This window comes from Thermobia domestica, chromosome 8, assembly GCF_964235325.1.
Source record: "Thermobia domestica chromosome 8, izTheDome1.hap1.1, whole genome shotgun sequence".
NCBI lineage: Eukaryota > Metazoa > Arthropoda > Insecta > Zygentoma > Lepismatidae > Thermobia > Thermobia domestica.
The window spans coordinates 59,528,223-59,543,057 of NC_137461.1; the positions used below are offsets into that span (position 1 = coordinate 59,528,223).

The 14,835-nt window shown below is 36.1% G+C and overlaps 1 long non-coding RNA gene across 4 annotated transcripts in view; it reads left to right on the forward strand.

Annotated features, from left to right (window-relative positions):
- LOC145692931 (uncharacterized) overlaps positions 1–14,835 on the forward strand; it is a 1,320,660-nt gene that overhangs the window by 1,110,825 nt on the left and 195,000 nt on the right. For all 4 annotated transcript variants that reach the window (XR_014132665.1, XR_014132666.1, XR_014132667.1 and 1 more), the window contains one exon: positions 6,490–6,543. This is a non-coding gene — a long non-coding RNA (uncharacterized LOC145692931). The remainder of the gene's footprint in view (positions 1–6,489; positions 6,544–14,835) is intronic.

The window sequence follows — 14,835 nt, forward strand, 5'->3', positions numbered from 1 at the left end:
CTGAAAATCAAATTTTGTGATGTAGAGCATAATATTAAAATAATAATAATAATAAAATTTTGTTAAAATAATCCTACATTAAATTCCTACATAATACAAATTCATTTTGAAAGAATGCTAAAGACATCTAATCAGACTTAAATAAAAAGTGCATTAAATCGTATCATTAGAATTCTAGTTTATTTCAAAATAATTCCCGAATACCTTAAAAATAAATAAATAAGTAAATCAAGATTGAGTAACTGCTCAACACCATTAAGGGTAAATTTTGAAAATATGGAATTTTTGAACAAAAATTAAACAAAGATTTTAGCTCTAGTAACCATAGCAGAGAAGATTCACGCCATACGCGAAAAGGAAAAGATCTCATCACTTATGCTTCGTTAGATCTCAATCCCACTTGGAGATTTTGGAATGTCAAGCAATCTTTTATAACTTATATATATATATATAAAACTTATATAACGTGTGTGTTCTAACATTCCGCAGAGCCCCCCAACCATTATCCATACATATATGTCCTTGAAGTTGGTATGTCATACAAAATTGAGCATAGCTAGCTAGCAAGCGGCATTCCAACGCCTTTTTAATGTTTTGCCGACTCCCCATTCCCCCTCATCTGATAAACCTACCACAGATCTTTTTTTAAAAAATCTCCCACTGGCATCCGAGAAGTAGTTTATTTAAGCAGGAGATTCTTCTTTAACCGTTTCCAAAATTTCATAAGATTGTTAATCAGCTGTGTGATTATTCTCCATCTTGTACTAAAGGAATCGTCCACAATATGTGTCAATGTGTTAGTCATCTTATTTGGTTAGAGATTTTTTCAGTGCAGAGGTCATTGCACAGTTTTTGGATAAGCCATTGAGCGATTCTATTCTAAACTGACGTAAACTACGCGTAACGCATGTTATGTGCTAATCTAAGCTAGACAAACTATCCTAATGTAGCTTAATCAATCTAATCTAAATTATCCTCAGATTATCTTAGCCAATAATTACTAAGTTATCCTAACCTAACCAAATCCACTCTATTCTCAACTACTTCCATCTAAATTAATCAAAAAGGCGCGGTTCATGAGGAAAGTCATCTCTAGGTAAAAATTAAAGTTTTATCGCTTCAAACAAAGGGAAGAAAATTACCTAATGTTCTAATTGATGTCTTTGATTTGATTTTTCAGTTTAACATCCCTTTGAGCAGTGAGGCTATATGAGACGTGGACCTACAGCTTAACGTGGGATTCGAACCACGTGTACTCCCGCTGGAATCAAACCCGGGTCTCTCAGGCCAAAGGCGTGTACGCTATCCACTTAGCCACAAAAGAAGCTCTTGTTGTATTCAAGAATTAGAACATTGAGAAATTTTCTTCCCTTAGTTTGAAGCGATAAAACATTAATTGTTTACCCATGTGATTTCCCTCGGGGGCCGCCTCTGAATCCAAGATAACCATAGGCAAACAATGATACCCTATACAACGATGCAAATATTGCAAGATGAACATTAAAATATGACTTCTTAAGGTATTAAGTACATTAAAAATTTGTTTCAGTCTTTATATATGCCCCGTTATTCATAATATGAAATAGGACTACTTCGCAAATTGATTGATTGGCAGTTATCTCTTTTGTTAACAGCGAGACTGTACGGGGTGAGACGAATGGGATCTGAACCATTGAAGTTCATTCAATGCTTTCCCGCTGGGAATCGAACCCAGAATCTTATGCATCATAGGTACATACGCTAGCCACTTGACTAAGGAGAAGGACTCCGCGGAATACAAGTAAAAGATTAAAAACAAAGTAAAATAAAATAAAATAAAATTGGATTTATGTTGAAGTGCTGAAATTGCCCTTTCATACTTAGAAATATGAACTATCTCTTCCTTAAAAAATGGCCTAATAATCCCGAATAGAAGCAAAGACTCTTTGATTATCAACTAACAGAAAAGTGGCTTGCTATCACTGACAGTGAGAACTTTTCGTCTTAGTATCCTTTGTGCTAGTTTGTGCATGTTAAACCATCTTGACATTTACCCACAAAACGTTACAGTTATGCTACGTCTGATCCCCCCTCCCTCTCTCTCTCCGAATACCGTAGAGAAGCGTTTTCCTAACTTTTTTCAACTAGGAACCATTTTTAGTAAAAAGAATGTTCTAAACCCTTACTTATATTTTTATTGAGGAAGAAAATACTAATTTTTGTAATAATTGAAGACTATCATCAAGAATGTTGAATAAGAATACATCTACAATAAGCGATTAGAATTTGTATAATTTTTACTTTATTAAACTGAACAATCTATAACTTCTACAGTGTGTCCGCAAAGTAACTGTGCAGTGGAAAATTGAAGTGATAGACGATCACTTTCGGCTACACTAATGTCTTCTGATGAGACTTACACCATCTAGCGGTAGCTAGAAAATTTGCAGGCCCTGAGCTGGCAATATCACGCGAAACATTACCAAGAAACAGTCATTTCATTCCAACATTTTCTCTACACTGAACTGCACAGTTACTTTACAGATATCCTGCATTCTGTATGAAACTCTTGAGTAGACTTTCACTAGCGGATCCAGGAGGATAATTTGGAGGGGGCGGATCGCCTCCTGGATAATTAAATTAACTTCAAATAAGAAATTTTACATCGAAAATATAGAAGTGCAATATTTTATATATAGACCTATACAGAGTAGCGTTTGGGAGGGCGGTTACACCCACCGCCCTCCCCGTGGGTCCGCCAGTGACAGCGTGTGATACATATTCACTTCAATTATATTTTCGTTTCCTCTTCTTTTTAATTTTACTAACGTTCAATCTAAGAGGTCCACAAGGGTAAACTCTGAGGATCATTTGTGGTTTGCGGATCACAGTTTCAGAAATAAATGAAATGAAATCTTTCAGTTTTACGTCCCACGTTTATGTCAGATACGCTAAAGGAGACGGTGATGATGAGAAATGAATTTCATTGGTGGAATGAATAAAGTGGGAAGAAACGGGAGAACCGCAAGAAGACCCATGAATACAACGTTTGTTCACCAAAAAGTCCACTTGGCGCGATTAGGGATCGAATCTGGGACCCCAAGTCCCAGAGGTGAATGTTCTACTACTGAGCCACCGTGCCCTCAACAGTTAAGGAAAAGCTGCCATAGAATAAAAACAAAATATCGATTTGTTAATTTCTGCATGTTTTAACTAAATCATTGCATGGTCTGACACTTCTGACACTCTCTGGTCAAGTCTACTGGCGTCTCTGGCATCTAAAATTTGGGGGGTCAAGTCTTTTAAATCAAAGAAAGTGATTTAAATGGTACTACCTAGCCCAATCTGTTTACTATCTTCGATACCTTTACTAAGCCCTTGAGGTAGCCTATATCAAGAACTCTATTATAATCGTTTCACAGCCTGAATATTATGTCCCAAATAAATATAATAATTATTATTTATATGTTATTCTGTCATTAGTAAATAAATTAAAATAAAATAAAATATTGAATATTTTCTACTTCAAAATATTGGGGGACGCGTCCCCCTCGCTCCTCCCCCGCCAGAGACCCCCGTGGTCAAATCTCCATTCGTTATCTAGACTCATTAAGTTGAATATCGTAATGTAAATAAGGATAAGCATAGATTCAGGTACTCCTTGACCGCATAATAGAAAATAATTCTCGGTTATTTTTTGTTTCGTTCTCTTGTTCTTCTTTACATAATGCTTTCCTCCACGTGGATAACGAACGAAAACAATGAATTACAAACCATTGGTGCCATCTACAAGTACCAAAAATATCCCCTGTAACCTGTTGAAGTATGAAGTATTGTTCATTCCCTTGTGAAATTTATGGCATTACGTGTGATGAATTGTTTCCTGCAACAGTGGCGACGCGCTGCGGGAGTTTCTGATAGTATCTTTTTAGCTCTCTTTAGGATGATGTGAAAAAGTACAAAGAGAGACAAGTAAATTTCACTCCTTTTGAATTCTTCACGCTGAAATAAAGAAAGGGGACACGTCTTGGTATTTAGTATTTAAGTACTCACATCATGTCATACCACTTTCCTTTATTATTCTATACTTTTTTTTTCCTTTGGCTAACTTTAAAAAAAAAATGAAAAGTGGGCTTTACGCTTGCATGAGAAAAATTACTGAAATCAAATGCTATGTGTGATTTTCACGTCATACATGTCGAGCGATCAATAAAATTTTGTCCTCGTATGGAAAGTGATGTTTTACATGAAAGAAACTCGAGTCTTAAGTTACCAATAGTGGCTCCTCATAGCGTAGTCGTTAAGCTCTCGTCTTTGGTACGAGCGGTCCCGGGTTCAATTCCCGCTAGGAACACTCGGTCGGAAAGGTGTAAAAGCCCTTTCGGGTCAGTTCAATTTAACTGAAGTTTTCCGTGGGTTTTCCTCATTTACATCACTCAAATACTGGGATTGTACCTAACATAAAGATTCCATTTCCTGGGCACTGTGCTCGCCAAGAGATGTCATCCTTCATATGTAACGAGCTAAAATGACCATAGATGCCGAAAACCTATAAGTATAATTTCTAATTAAGATTCAACAGGGTGTCCAATATACAATGCAACCCGGAGTTTGGGATAGTAGAACTTTTGAACCGGAAGCGGTACACAAATAATGGTTATACCAAAATGAAACCTTGTTCATGCATATATTTTTAAACTACGAACTAATGATTGAAGTACACTAGGAACCACAGTGTTGTCAGATGTAACCGAAGGTGTAATTTTTTTTTTTTTTTTTTTTTTTTTTTTTTTTTTTTTTTTTACAAGACACCTAAATTGACTCATAACTCATACGTATAGATGTTCTGTGGTTAGTTTACAGTTTGCATAGTTGGAGTAGCTTGGAAACTATAGAATGGAGAAAATATTTTTTCATTTCCACCGATAACTAACCGGATGAGTAGGGATGCGCACGAGACAAGATTTGAAGCTGTCTCGTCTCGAAAATGTGACGTAAAAGTGATGTCTCGACTCGAAAAACATATATTTTTCTATTGGAAGAGCTGTGTCTCGACTCGAATTTTCTCAGGAAAATTCTGTCTCGACTCGACTCGTGCGCATCCCTACGGATGAGGCCTCTCTAAGGGTTACTACAGAAAAAGTGGTTTTCATAAATTAACATTCTGAATTGGCAACAGTGCTGATGTTTCAGTGCATCAAAAGGTGTGTTAAGGATCTGTCTACATTATGCAATTCCTAAAAACAATGAAAAAGAAACTGAAATTATCATGATAAAACTTTTACTTACATGCACCCGGCAGCATTGCTATTCATCACGAACTGAATTGTCAGTTTCACTGCAGATTCTGAAAGTGCCCCCGTTCTGATTCAATGAACAGCAGTGTTGCCGGGTGCATGTAAGTAAAAGTTTTATCACGATAATTTCAAAGTTTCTTTTTCATTGTTTTCAGGAATTGCATAATGTAGACAGATCCTTAACACACCTTTTGATGCACTGAAACATCAGCACTGTTGCCAATTCAGAATGTTAATTTATGAAAACCTCGTTTTCCGTAGTAACCCCTTAGAGAGGCCTCATCACAATGTAAATTAATTGTTTAGTGATCATACGAGAGAAGTAACTTGAACAATATAATTGTGAAATTGATATAAATATGTTTGTGTAACTTGAAACACTTACTATTTTATCTAAGGCAGAAAAGTTTGCGGAAAATATGCCACAAAAATAATTTGTTCAAAATTCTCCCGTTTTTCATATATGAAAATATGGTAATTATATGAAGGTCGATTTGTCATGTGTGACTTCATCCAAACATTGATGCAACATGTCGATTTACTTTTCGTTGCCTGTGTGAATGTGTTCGTGTAAAATGAATTGCTTTCGTAGCGCAGAACTAGCAGCAGTGTAGAGCAGATTCAAAGCGTCAGTTTCTTTGGTTCTCGGTCAATTTGTCCGTCTTCAAACATTTTCTAGTTCCAGGAGTACCAGACAGTGCTGTCTGTGACCATGAAAGCAGTGTTACTAATACCACCATTAAAATTACACTGATGATATTCTCTATGATACTCAAACCTAAGGTACGGGGTTTCTCGGACCCTCTGCAGATTGTACAAGGAACAATAGTTTTAAAAAATTGCATACTTTTTATAAAAGGATAAATAATGTTGCCTTTTTCCAGATCCACCCTACTGTTGTCCCGTATATCCAAAAAATGAACGCTGCTAATAAAGAAAAAGAATGATACCTACCAAACTCTATTGTATCAAAGCTGTTCCCTTTAATCTTGTTTTGGTCTCTCAGAAAATTAAGCTTGAAAGTTGATTCTCTTAACATTAGGAGTTTAGAAAATATTACATTACAATGAACTACGTACATTCCAAGGCAGACTGACACTATTATTGGAACCAGTATACTGACCTACTTATGTTATGTATTTTTAATTACATATTTTCTTCCACTAACTTCTTTTCACATATTGTAATAAAGCAAATACATTTTTCCTTACAGAATAGATGTCCCTTATGGCTGAAACATGAAATATGAGTGCTGAAAATATAAGCGGTAAGTACTGTCAATTAAACATAATTTTGTTTCATTGGGTCATTTAGAAAATGTAATGTTCTCCCTACCAGTCCCAGATCTCCTTTGAATATTCCTAATGCGATCTTAGGCTTATTTGGCTGGCGCCTTTCTCCTAATTCCACTTGTGACTTCTAAGTTTATATATTCGCCATTGGTTATTTATACTGTATAAATAAATTCCACTTCGCGGTAAAAGTATTAGTGTGAGCCTGAGCAGAATTTACTACTACATTACAGCTGCAGCTCTCTGACAATCCTGAATTTATCCTAAGAATTTTTTTATCTATGGGGTCACTTGAAGATAGTTTCTATCAAGAGAATATAAGCCACCTACAACATCGTATTAATACCTATTAATATTCTCAGTTCCTTGCCCAATTGCTATACGCAATGCAAGTTTGAGTGAATCAAAAAATTCCCTCGTGGATATATGGTTAGCGTACGCGCCTTCGACAACAGGAGACCCGAGATTCATTTCTGGCGGGAGTTCCTGTAATTTGGATCCCACACTAAGCTGTAGGTACACGTCTCACATAGCTGAACGGGACGTTGAATTTCAAATCAACCGACCAACTTGAGCGAGTCAAACGCACTGGCATGCGCATTGTCAAGGATGGGACAGTATTGAATATATGTTGCAATCTCATTTTCCTTATGTATGGCAAGCTTTGAATCACTCTGTTCGATATTCGAAAGAAGAACTCTTGTTTCTGTTGTTTTAAGATCGGTTATGGTTAAGAATGGGGTGCACCGTAGTCTAGTGGTTAGACCATGCTCCCGGTCGGTGCTTCCCTAATTTTCGGCGTCCATCCAGCGTCCTGAGACAAACTGGGGAATCACATGAATAAAAGACGTGACGGTCACTAGGTCTTGAAAGCTCCCGATACGCTGGTTAAGAGTCTTCGTTCCGGCGAAATTAAATATCGCTAATTTCACAATAATTATGTGATATCTTCAAATAGATAAAAGATAATCGAAATGTGGAGCAAGAGCGCCCTAGACAATATTATTTTACATGAGAAACCGTTATCACGACTCACTTATCTGCTTCCGATTTCGAGCCATTTTGAAAATCGGCATTTATTTTCGCGTTTCTAAACGGCTGAAAACGGAAAGCCACTAGGTGACTTGTGATAACGGTACCTCACGCAAAATAATATTGTCTAGGGCGCTCTTGTTCCATATTTTGATTATCTTTTATCTATTTGAAGATATCACATAATTACTGTAAAATTAGCGGTATTTTAATTTCGCCGGGATGAAGACTCTTAACAATAGAGTGACGCGGCGCGCTGACCACGTATAATCATCGCTAGGCTGAATATAGTTGCACCAGTTGCTAACAGATGGCGTAAAGCGGCTCAGGTCTACAAATCGGGCCGTTATGCCAAGTGGTTTGGTTTTATGGTTAGGAAGGTTCCTGGTGATATATTCAAGTGTTAACCAAGATTGATGTATGTTGAGTTCAAATGTTTTCCTCCTAGAATCGTCAGTTACTAAGCCAAATAAATTCACAAAGATATTTGTAATTCCAAAGTATCTTTTAATAATAGACAAAATATCATTGTCTAGTTTTCCAAAACCCTGGTATTAGCTTATTCTATCATTAAAAAAAAAAAAATCTCGAACAATAAAATACGCTAATCGTACAATAGATATTATACTATCCTCCAATCCGTCAGTTTAATCTAATCTTTAACCTTCAACAGCATCTACATCACTTTCCACTCCATTTGATAGTCAATGGAACCTAGAAATGGCGGGAGGAGATTTTTCTGTTATGAATGGTATTGAGCCTTGAGTCTACGGCAAATTGTTCTAATCAGCAACTAACTGGAAGAAGGACTTCGGTCTTCCACGCATCGACTGTACTCTGATTATCTATTTAATTTTCGGATGGGTGTAGAGTTGCCAACGAGACGAGAAGTGGCTTTTAAAATTCGAGGCGAGACGAGACGTTTAAGAGTCTTCATCCCGGCGAAATTAAAATACCGCTAATTTTACAGTAATTATGTGATATCTTCAAATAGATAAAAGATAATTGAAATATGGAACAAGAGCGCCCTAGACAATATTATTTTGCATGAGAAACCGTTATCACAAGTCACCTAGTGGCTTTCCGTTTTCAGCTGTTTAGAAACGCGAAAATAAATGGCGATTTTCAAAATGGCTCGAAATAGAAAGCAGATAAGTGAGTCGTGATAACGGCTTCTCATGCAAAATAATATTGTCTAGGGCGCTCTTGTTCCACATTTCGATTAGCTTTTATCTATTTGAAGATATCACATCATTACTGTAAAATTAGCGGTATTTTAATTTCGCCGGGATGAAGACTCTTAACATGGCAATTCTCGTCTCATTTTCGAGACAAGGAATTTCACGAGTCTCGCAAGCAACACTAATTCATTCTAGATATCGTAAAGTATGTCAGTATTATATGATTCATAGTACGAAAACTATATATTGATGAGAGAATTGTATGAACACAATGAAAAACACTTATTGAAAGACACATAAGTCACTACACAATAAATACGCCCCAGTAATAAATAGGGTGTAACTATTGTTGTATCACACCCTTCGTGGATCTCTCCTGATTGGAAGGATTCTGATAACTTCTAGATGAAATTAAGATTTTAAAAAAATCAGGGCGTAAAGTTTGTACAAAAACTTAGAAAATGAGACGAGACGAGAAAAGCATTTCAAGAATCAAGATGAAACGAGAAAGAATTCTTCGAGAATCGAAAGGAAATGAGAAAGAATTCTTCGAGAATCGAGACGAAACGAGAAAGAATTCTTCAAGAATTGAGAGGAAACGAGAAAGAATTCTTCGAGAATCGAGACGAAACAAGAAAGAATTCTTCGAGAATTGAGAGGAAACGAGAAAGAATTCTTCGAAAATTGACAGGAAACGAGAAAGAATTCTGTGATAATTGAGAGGAAACGAGAAAGAATTCTTCGAGAATCGAGAGGAAACGAGAAAGAATTCTTCGAGAATCGAGAGGAAACGAGAAAGAATTCTTCGAGAATCGTAATAAAACGAGAGAGAATTCTTCGAGAATCGAAAGGAAATGAGAAAGAATTCTTCGAGAATCGAGACGAAACGAGAAAGAATTCTTCAAGAATTGAGAGGAAACGAGAAAGAATTCTTCAAGAATCAAGATGAAACGAGAAAGAATTCTTCGAGAATCGAAAGGAAATGAGAAAGAATTCTTCGAGAATCGAGACGAAACGAGAAAGAATTCTTCAAGAATTGAGAGGAAACGAGAAAGAATTCTTCGAGAATCGAGACGAAACGAGAAAGAATTCTTCGAGAATGGAGAGGAAACGAGAAAGAATTCTTCGAAAATTGACAGGAAACGAGAAAGAATTCTGTGATAATTGAGAGGAAACGAGAAAGAATTCTTCGAGAATCGAGAGGAAACGAGAAAGAATTCTTCGAGAATCGAGAGGAAACGAGAAAGAATTCTTCGAGAATCGTAATAAAACGAGAAAGAATTCTTCGAGAATCGAAAGGAAATGAGAAAGAATTCTTCGAGAATCGAGACGAAACGAGAAAGAATTCTTCAAGAATTGAGAGGAAACGAGAAAGAATTGTTCAAGAATCAAGATGAAACGAGAAAGAATTCTTCGAGAATCGAAAGGAAATGAGAAAGAATTCTTCGAGAATCGAGACGAAACGAGAAAGAATTCTTCAAGAATTGAGAGGAAACGAGAAAGAATTCTTCGAGAATCGAGACGAAACGAGAAAGAATTCTTCGAGAATTGAGAGGAAACGAGAAAGAATTCTTCGAAAATTGACAGGAAACGAGAAAGAATTCTGTGATAATTGAGAGGAAACGAGAAAGAATTCTTCGAGAATCGAGAGGAAACGAGAAAGAATTCTTCGAGAATCGTAATAAAACGAGAAAGAATTCTTCGAGAATCGAGATGAGACAAGACTTCTACAAAATTTACGATACGAAACCTTATTTATACCTTATTTCTTATCTCGTCTCGTCCCATGGGTACCACTAGATAGGTGAGAATGGGTGCATAGGGCATAAAGTCCTTCCGTAGTAAAGCTTGAGATTGGCCCAGAGAAGATGTTCTGAGTTCTCTTTATCGCCCCAACTTGACCTCGAGTCAGTAGAACCATTACTACTTCTAACAAAGCTCCTGCTTCACATATTCAATTAATTAAAAGCCTTCAACGATGTTGACTCAATGCCAAAAATTATATTCCCTCAACAAATCGAACCCAAGGAAACCCTGTTAACAAGTCAGCTGTACAGGAGCACTTCCTTTAAGTAATTTGTGATATAAATCTCTGTTGCTGGTAAATAAATGTTAATTTATATCTCGAATTAAATCAATTTTAAACAAATATATATACATAATTATATGGTGTAACTTTTCAGTTTATACTACCTATAAATTCAAGATTGGAATGTAAGATATTTTAAAATTCGGGTCAGGGAGGTTCATTGCTGGTGAGATTACCAGTAAGAGACCTTGAAAGGATTCGCGCCTAGGAACTTGAAACTTAGTTTTTCTCTCTCTCGCTCTTTCTCTCCTTCTGTCTTTCTCTCTCTTCATCTCTTTCCTTCTTCCTGCACCAATTTGAACGTCCGTGCTAACAGATAGTAAAAGTCCAACACATAAAATTAGCATCGAGATTTTTTTAGCTTGCTTTTTACAGTGTGGTTATAACATTCGTCTTAATTTATTGTCACAGAGTTGTAAATGGGCTGATATCCTCTCTCTCTCTTTCGCTCACTCACTCTGTTTCCTGCCTCTATAAGGAAATAAGCAAGAAAAAGAAGAAAAATCATACGAGACTAAATTCCACATAGATGTTACTTATTTAAATGTATTATAAAGAGAACCAGGTTCATGAAGTGCGAGCTCGTGTGCATGGTGCACGATAGTTCTAAGCTTGCTCTAACGCCTTTTCGATTACTACGCAACATCACTAGTCACTTGCCGGGATAGTACTTTCTCTTTAAGAGGCCTCATCACGACGAAATTAAAATACCGTTAATTTTACAGTAATTATGGCACACATTTAAATAGATAAAAGATAATGAAAAGTGGAACAAGAGCTCGCTACACAATATTATTTTACATGAGATACCGTTATCACGACTCACTTATCTGCTTTCGATTTCCAGCCATTTAGAAAATCGGCATTTATTTTCGCGTTTATAAATGACTACAAATGGAAAGCTACTAGGTGACTCGTGATAACGGTAGTCTACTTCATGCAAAATAATATTGTCTAGCGCGCTGATGTTCCACATTTCAATTATCTATTATCTACTTGAATATATCACATAATTACTGTAAAATTAGCGGTACGGTTTTTAATTTCGCAGTGATTAGGTCTCTTAAGAAGATAAAACAGTAATACTGAACTACCTGGCTCTACAAGCTCATGAAGGGCTGGGCTACCTACGCCTACCCTGACCAGATTTTTTATTGGGGGAATGTGTAGTCAGCATATCCTTTGTCATATTGCCATTATTTGTGGTTTTCTAGACCAGATTTCAAAACTCTTATAAGTGTCTCAATTTGCCTCACGATACTAGACCATCTCCGGAAGTACTATGTACTCATTGCTGGAAGTAAACTAGATTTGCATCCAGGGTTGTCTCCATTGACTTTCTCGTGACCCTATGAAAGATGCCAAACAATGTTTCAAAAGATATATATATATATATATATTTTGTAGATTTTAGATTTATTCCTGTATGCTGCTGACTACAAGTTTAAGCAAATGGGACCATGGCTATCATGAAGCATTAGTCATTAAGTTTAAGGCTGGTTGGTTTCATTGGAATTCAGTGCCCCCTTTCATCACCGAGACTATATAAGACGTGGAGCTACGGCTTAACATAAGATCTGAACCACATGAATTCCCGTCGGGAATCGAACCCAGATCTCCCATCAAGCTTAAGTTCGAGAGAAGACAGAGCTCTTCCACTAGAAACAGATACTCTTTCCGAGACAAGACATCACATTCACGAGACTTTTTCGAGACGAGACACCTTTCACTTTTGTCCGTACCCTAGGCAGCCCTAATTAAGCTGGAAGGAAGAATACCACTTGAAAGTAAAAAGATTTCAAATGCAAGAAATAAAAAAGGGCTATACTGTTTTTGCTAAAAATCAAATTAGAAACTAGCGTAATATACTCATATAGAGTTCTAGTTGGAAAGCCTTTTGGTAAGGGACCCTTGGATAAGTTTAGAACAAGATAGGAAGATAATAAATTTTAAAAAATATACTATCAATGCATAAGTTTTATAAGAAATAGAGAGCTGTCTGACAGTTTTGATACTGTATAAGTCTCTTTATTAGACACAAAATGCTTTGTGTCCGATAAGGATACTAAAACAGTATAGGAACTATCACACAAAGCGCTAATGTGTCTGATGAACATACTGAAACAGTATCAAAACTATCATAAAAAGCGCTTTGTGTCTCATACAGACACTGAAACAGTATCAAAACTGTCACACAAAATGCTTTGTGTCTGATGAAGATACTGAAAAAAAGTTTCGAAACTTTCGCACAAAGGGTTTCTTTGTGTCTGTTGAAGATACTGAAACAGTATCGAAACTGGGACAGAAAACGCTTTGTATCTGATGAAGATACTGAAACATTATCAAAACTCTCACACAAAACGATTTGAGTCTGATGAAGATACTGAAATATTGTCGAAACCGTCACACGCTATAGTTTTATGTAAGAGTTGTATATTGTTACTGCATTCATAATTTATATTTGTGAAAAATCATGTGTATAAGAACAAAATACGTTTCAAATAATGGAAGAACAGAACCTTGGAGGAAGTAAGGTATAGCAATCCTAGCTGTAATTCTTAGGCACAGAATATAGTCCAAAAAATATTCTTTTATTTTGCGACGATGAACCTTCCGGGGTTTTAAAACCATAAAATTTGTTAGTATATGAGATATAAAGATTATTGTAAGTTCTGAAATAAAATTGAATATTAACCTCGAACACAAACTGCATCGACGCTGTTGTGTTAGTCATGGTACTAACCTTCTAAACTAAGTAACTCCCTTTAGTGTTAATTTTCTTCGCTTGGTTAATTTCCCAACTTTCCACCAGACGACCTAAACAAAACTTGCTGCGTCACACAATTCGCGGACATGGACAGAAAGAGAGAGAGAGAGAGAATAGTATGATCTTTATATACGGAGGGAGCAAATGAGGAGAAAAGGAAAAGAAAAAAAAACAAAGCGGGAAAACGCAAGCTGGCCTTGCGAAAACACGCAGAATCTCGATTAACCGCCTACGTCATAGTATATAATCTGGTTTCCTTTTATTTCTAGAAAAAATCTACTTTATTTTGCTAATTAAGGTCCATTTATAGAACGTAAATTTGAGGCAGTAAGTAAAAATAATATCTATCAATAAAAAATATATATATTTTCATAACTGCAAACATTTCAAATATTTGAATGTAATCTCTTGCGTTAGCTTGGTTTATCATGCATTCGGTTACCTTATCCTTGTTTCACTCATTATTTGCAATCACCGTTGTACTAGTTCTTAAATAGCTAAAATTTGACCAGATGTAAAACAAACAAACAAACAAACAAAGTTTATATTAACAACTATGTATTACAGAAATCGAAACTAGCGGTTAATAATATAAAAAATTGCTTGGACCAAATTTTGATTGTTATGATTAGTAGTAGTACTATTATTATTAATATTATTACTTAAGTTAATTCCAAAGACAGAGTAAGAAAAATACAGTGCTAGATCTACTATATATCTAGGCATATATAGGGTACAGCGGGGTAATTCGAATAGGCGGGGAATTTGAATAATGTTAAGCATTTTGCCAACTGGAGTGGAAACGCGGCTCGCCATGTTAGTGAATCTGTGGTGGATTTGTAGGTGGTGGTTTGTAGAAGTCGTTCTCAGAAATACAAATTATTCCTCCGATTCTGAAGGCTTATACGATTTTTTGTTTGCTGCAAGGTAAGTACGAATGTGTGTATTTTTAGGTCGTTATAATTTTCAACGTTGTTTCCTTAAGCTTTCCTTATTATTAACTGGATAAAATGAAACCGCTCTGGATTATATTCGTATCAGTAGCATGTGGGGCATTGATATAGTATACGCTGGCGTAAACTAATCAGCAGTTTTCATACCACGTTCTGAATGGAATATTCGTCGACTGCGGGGCAATTTGGATAATTCAAAACGGGGCAATTTGAATAGCAGTGAAATTAAAACTATAGACCTACTA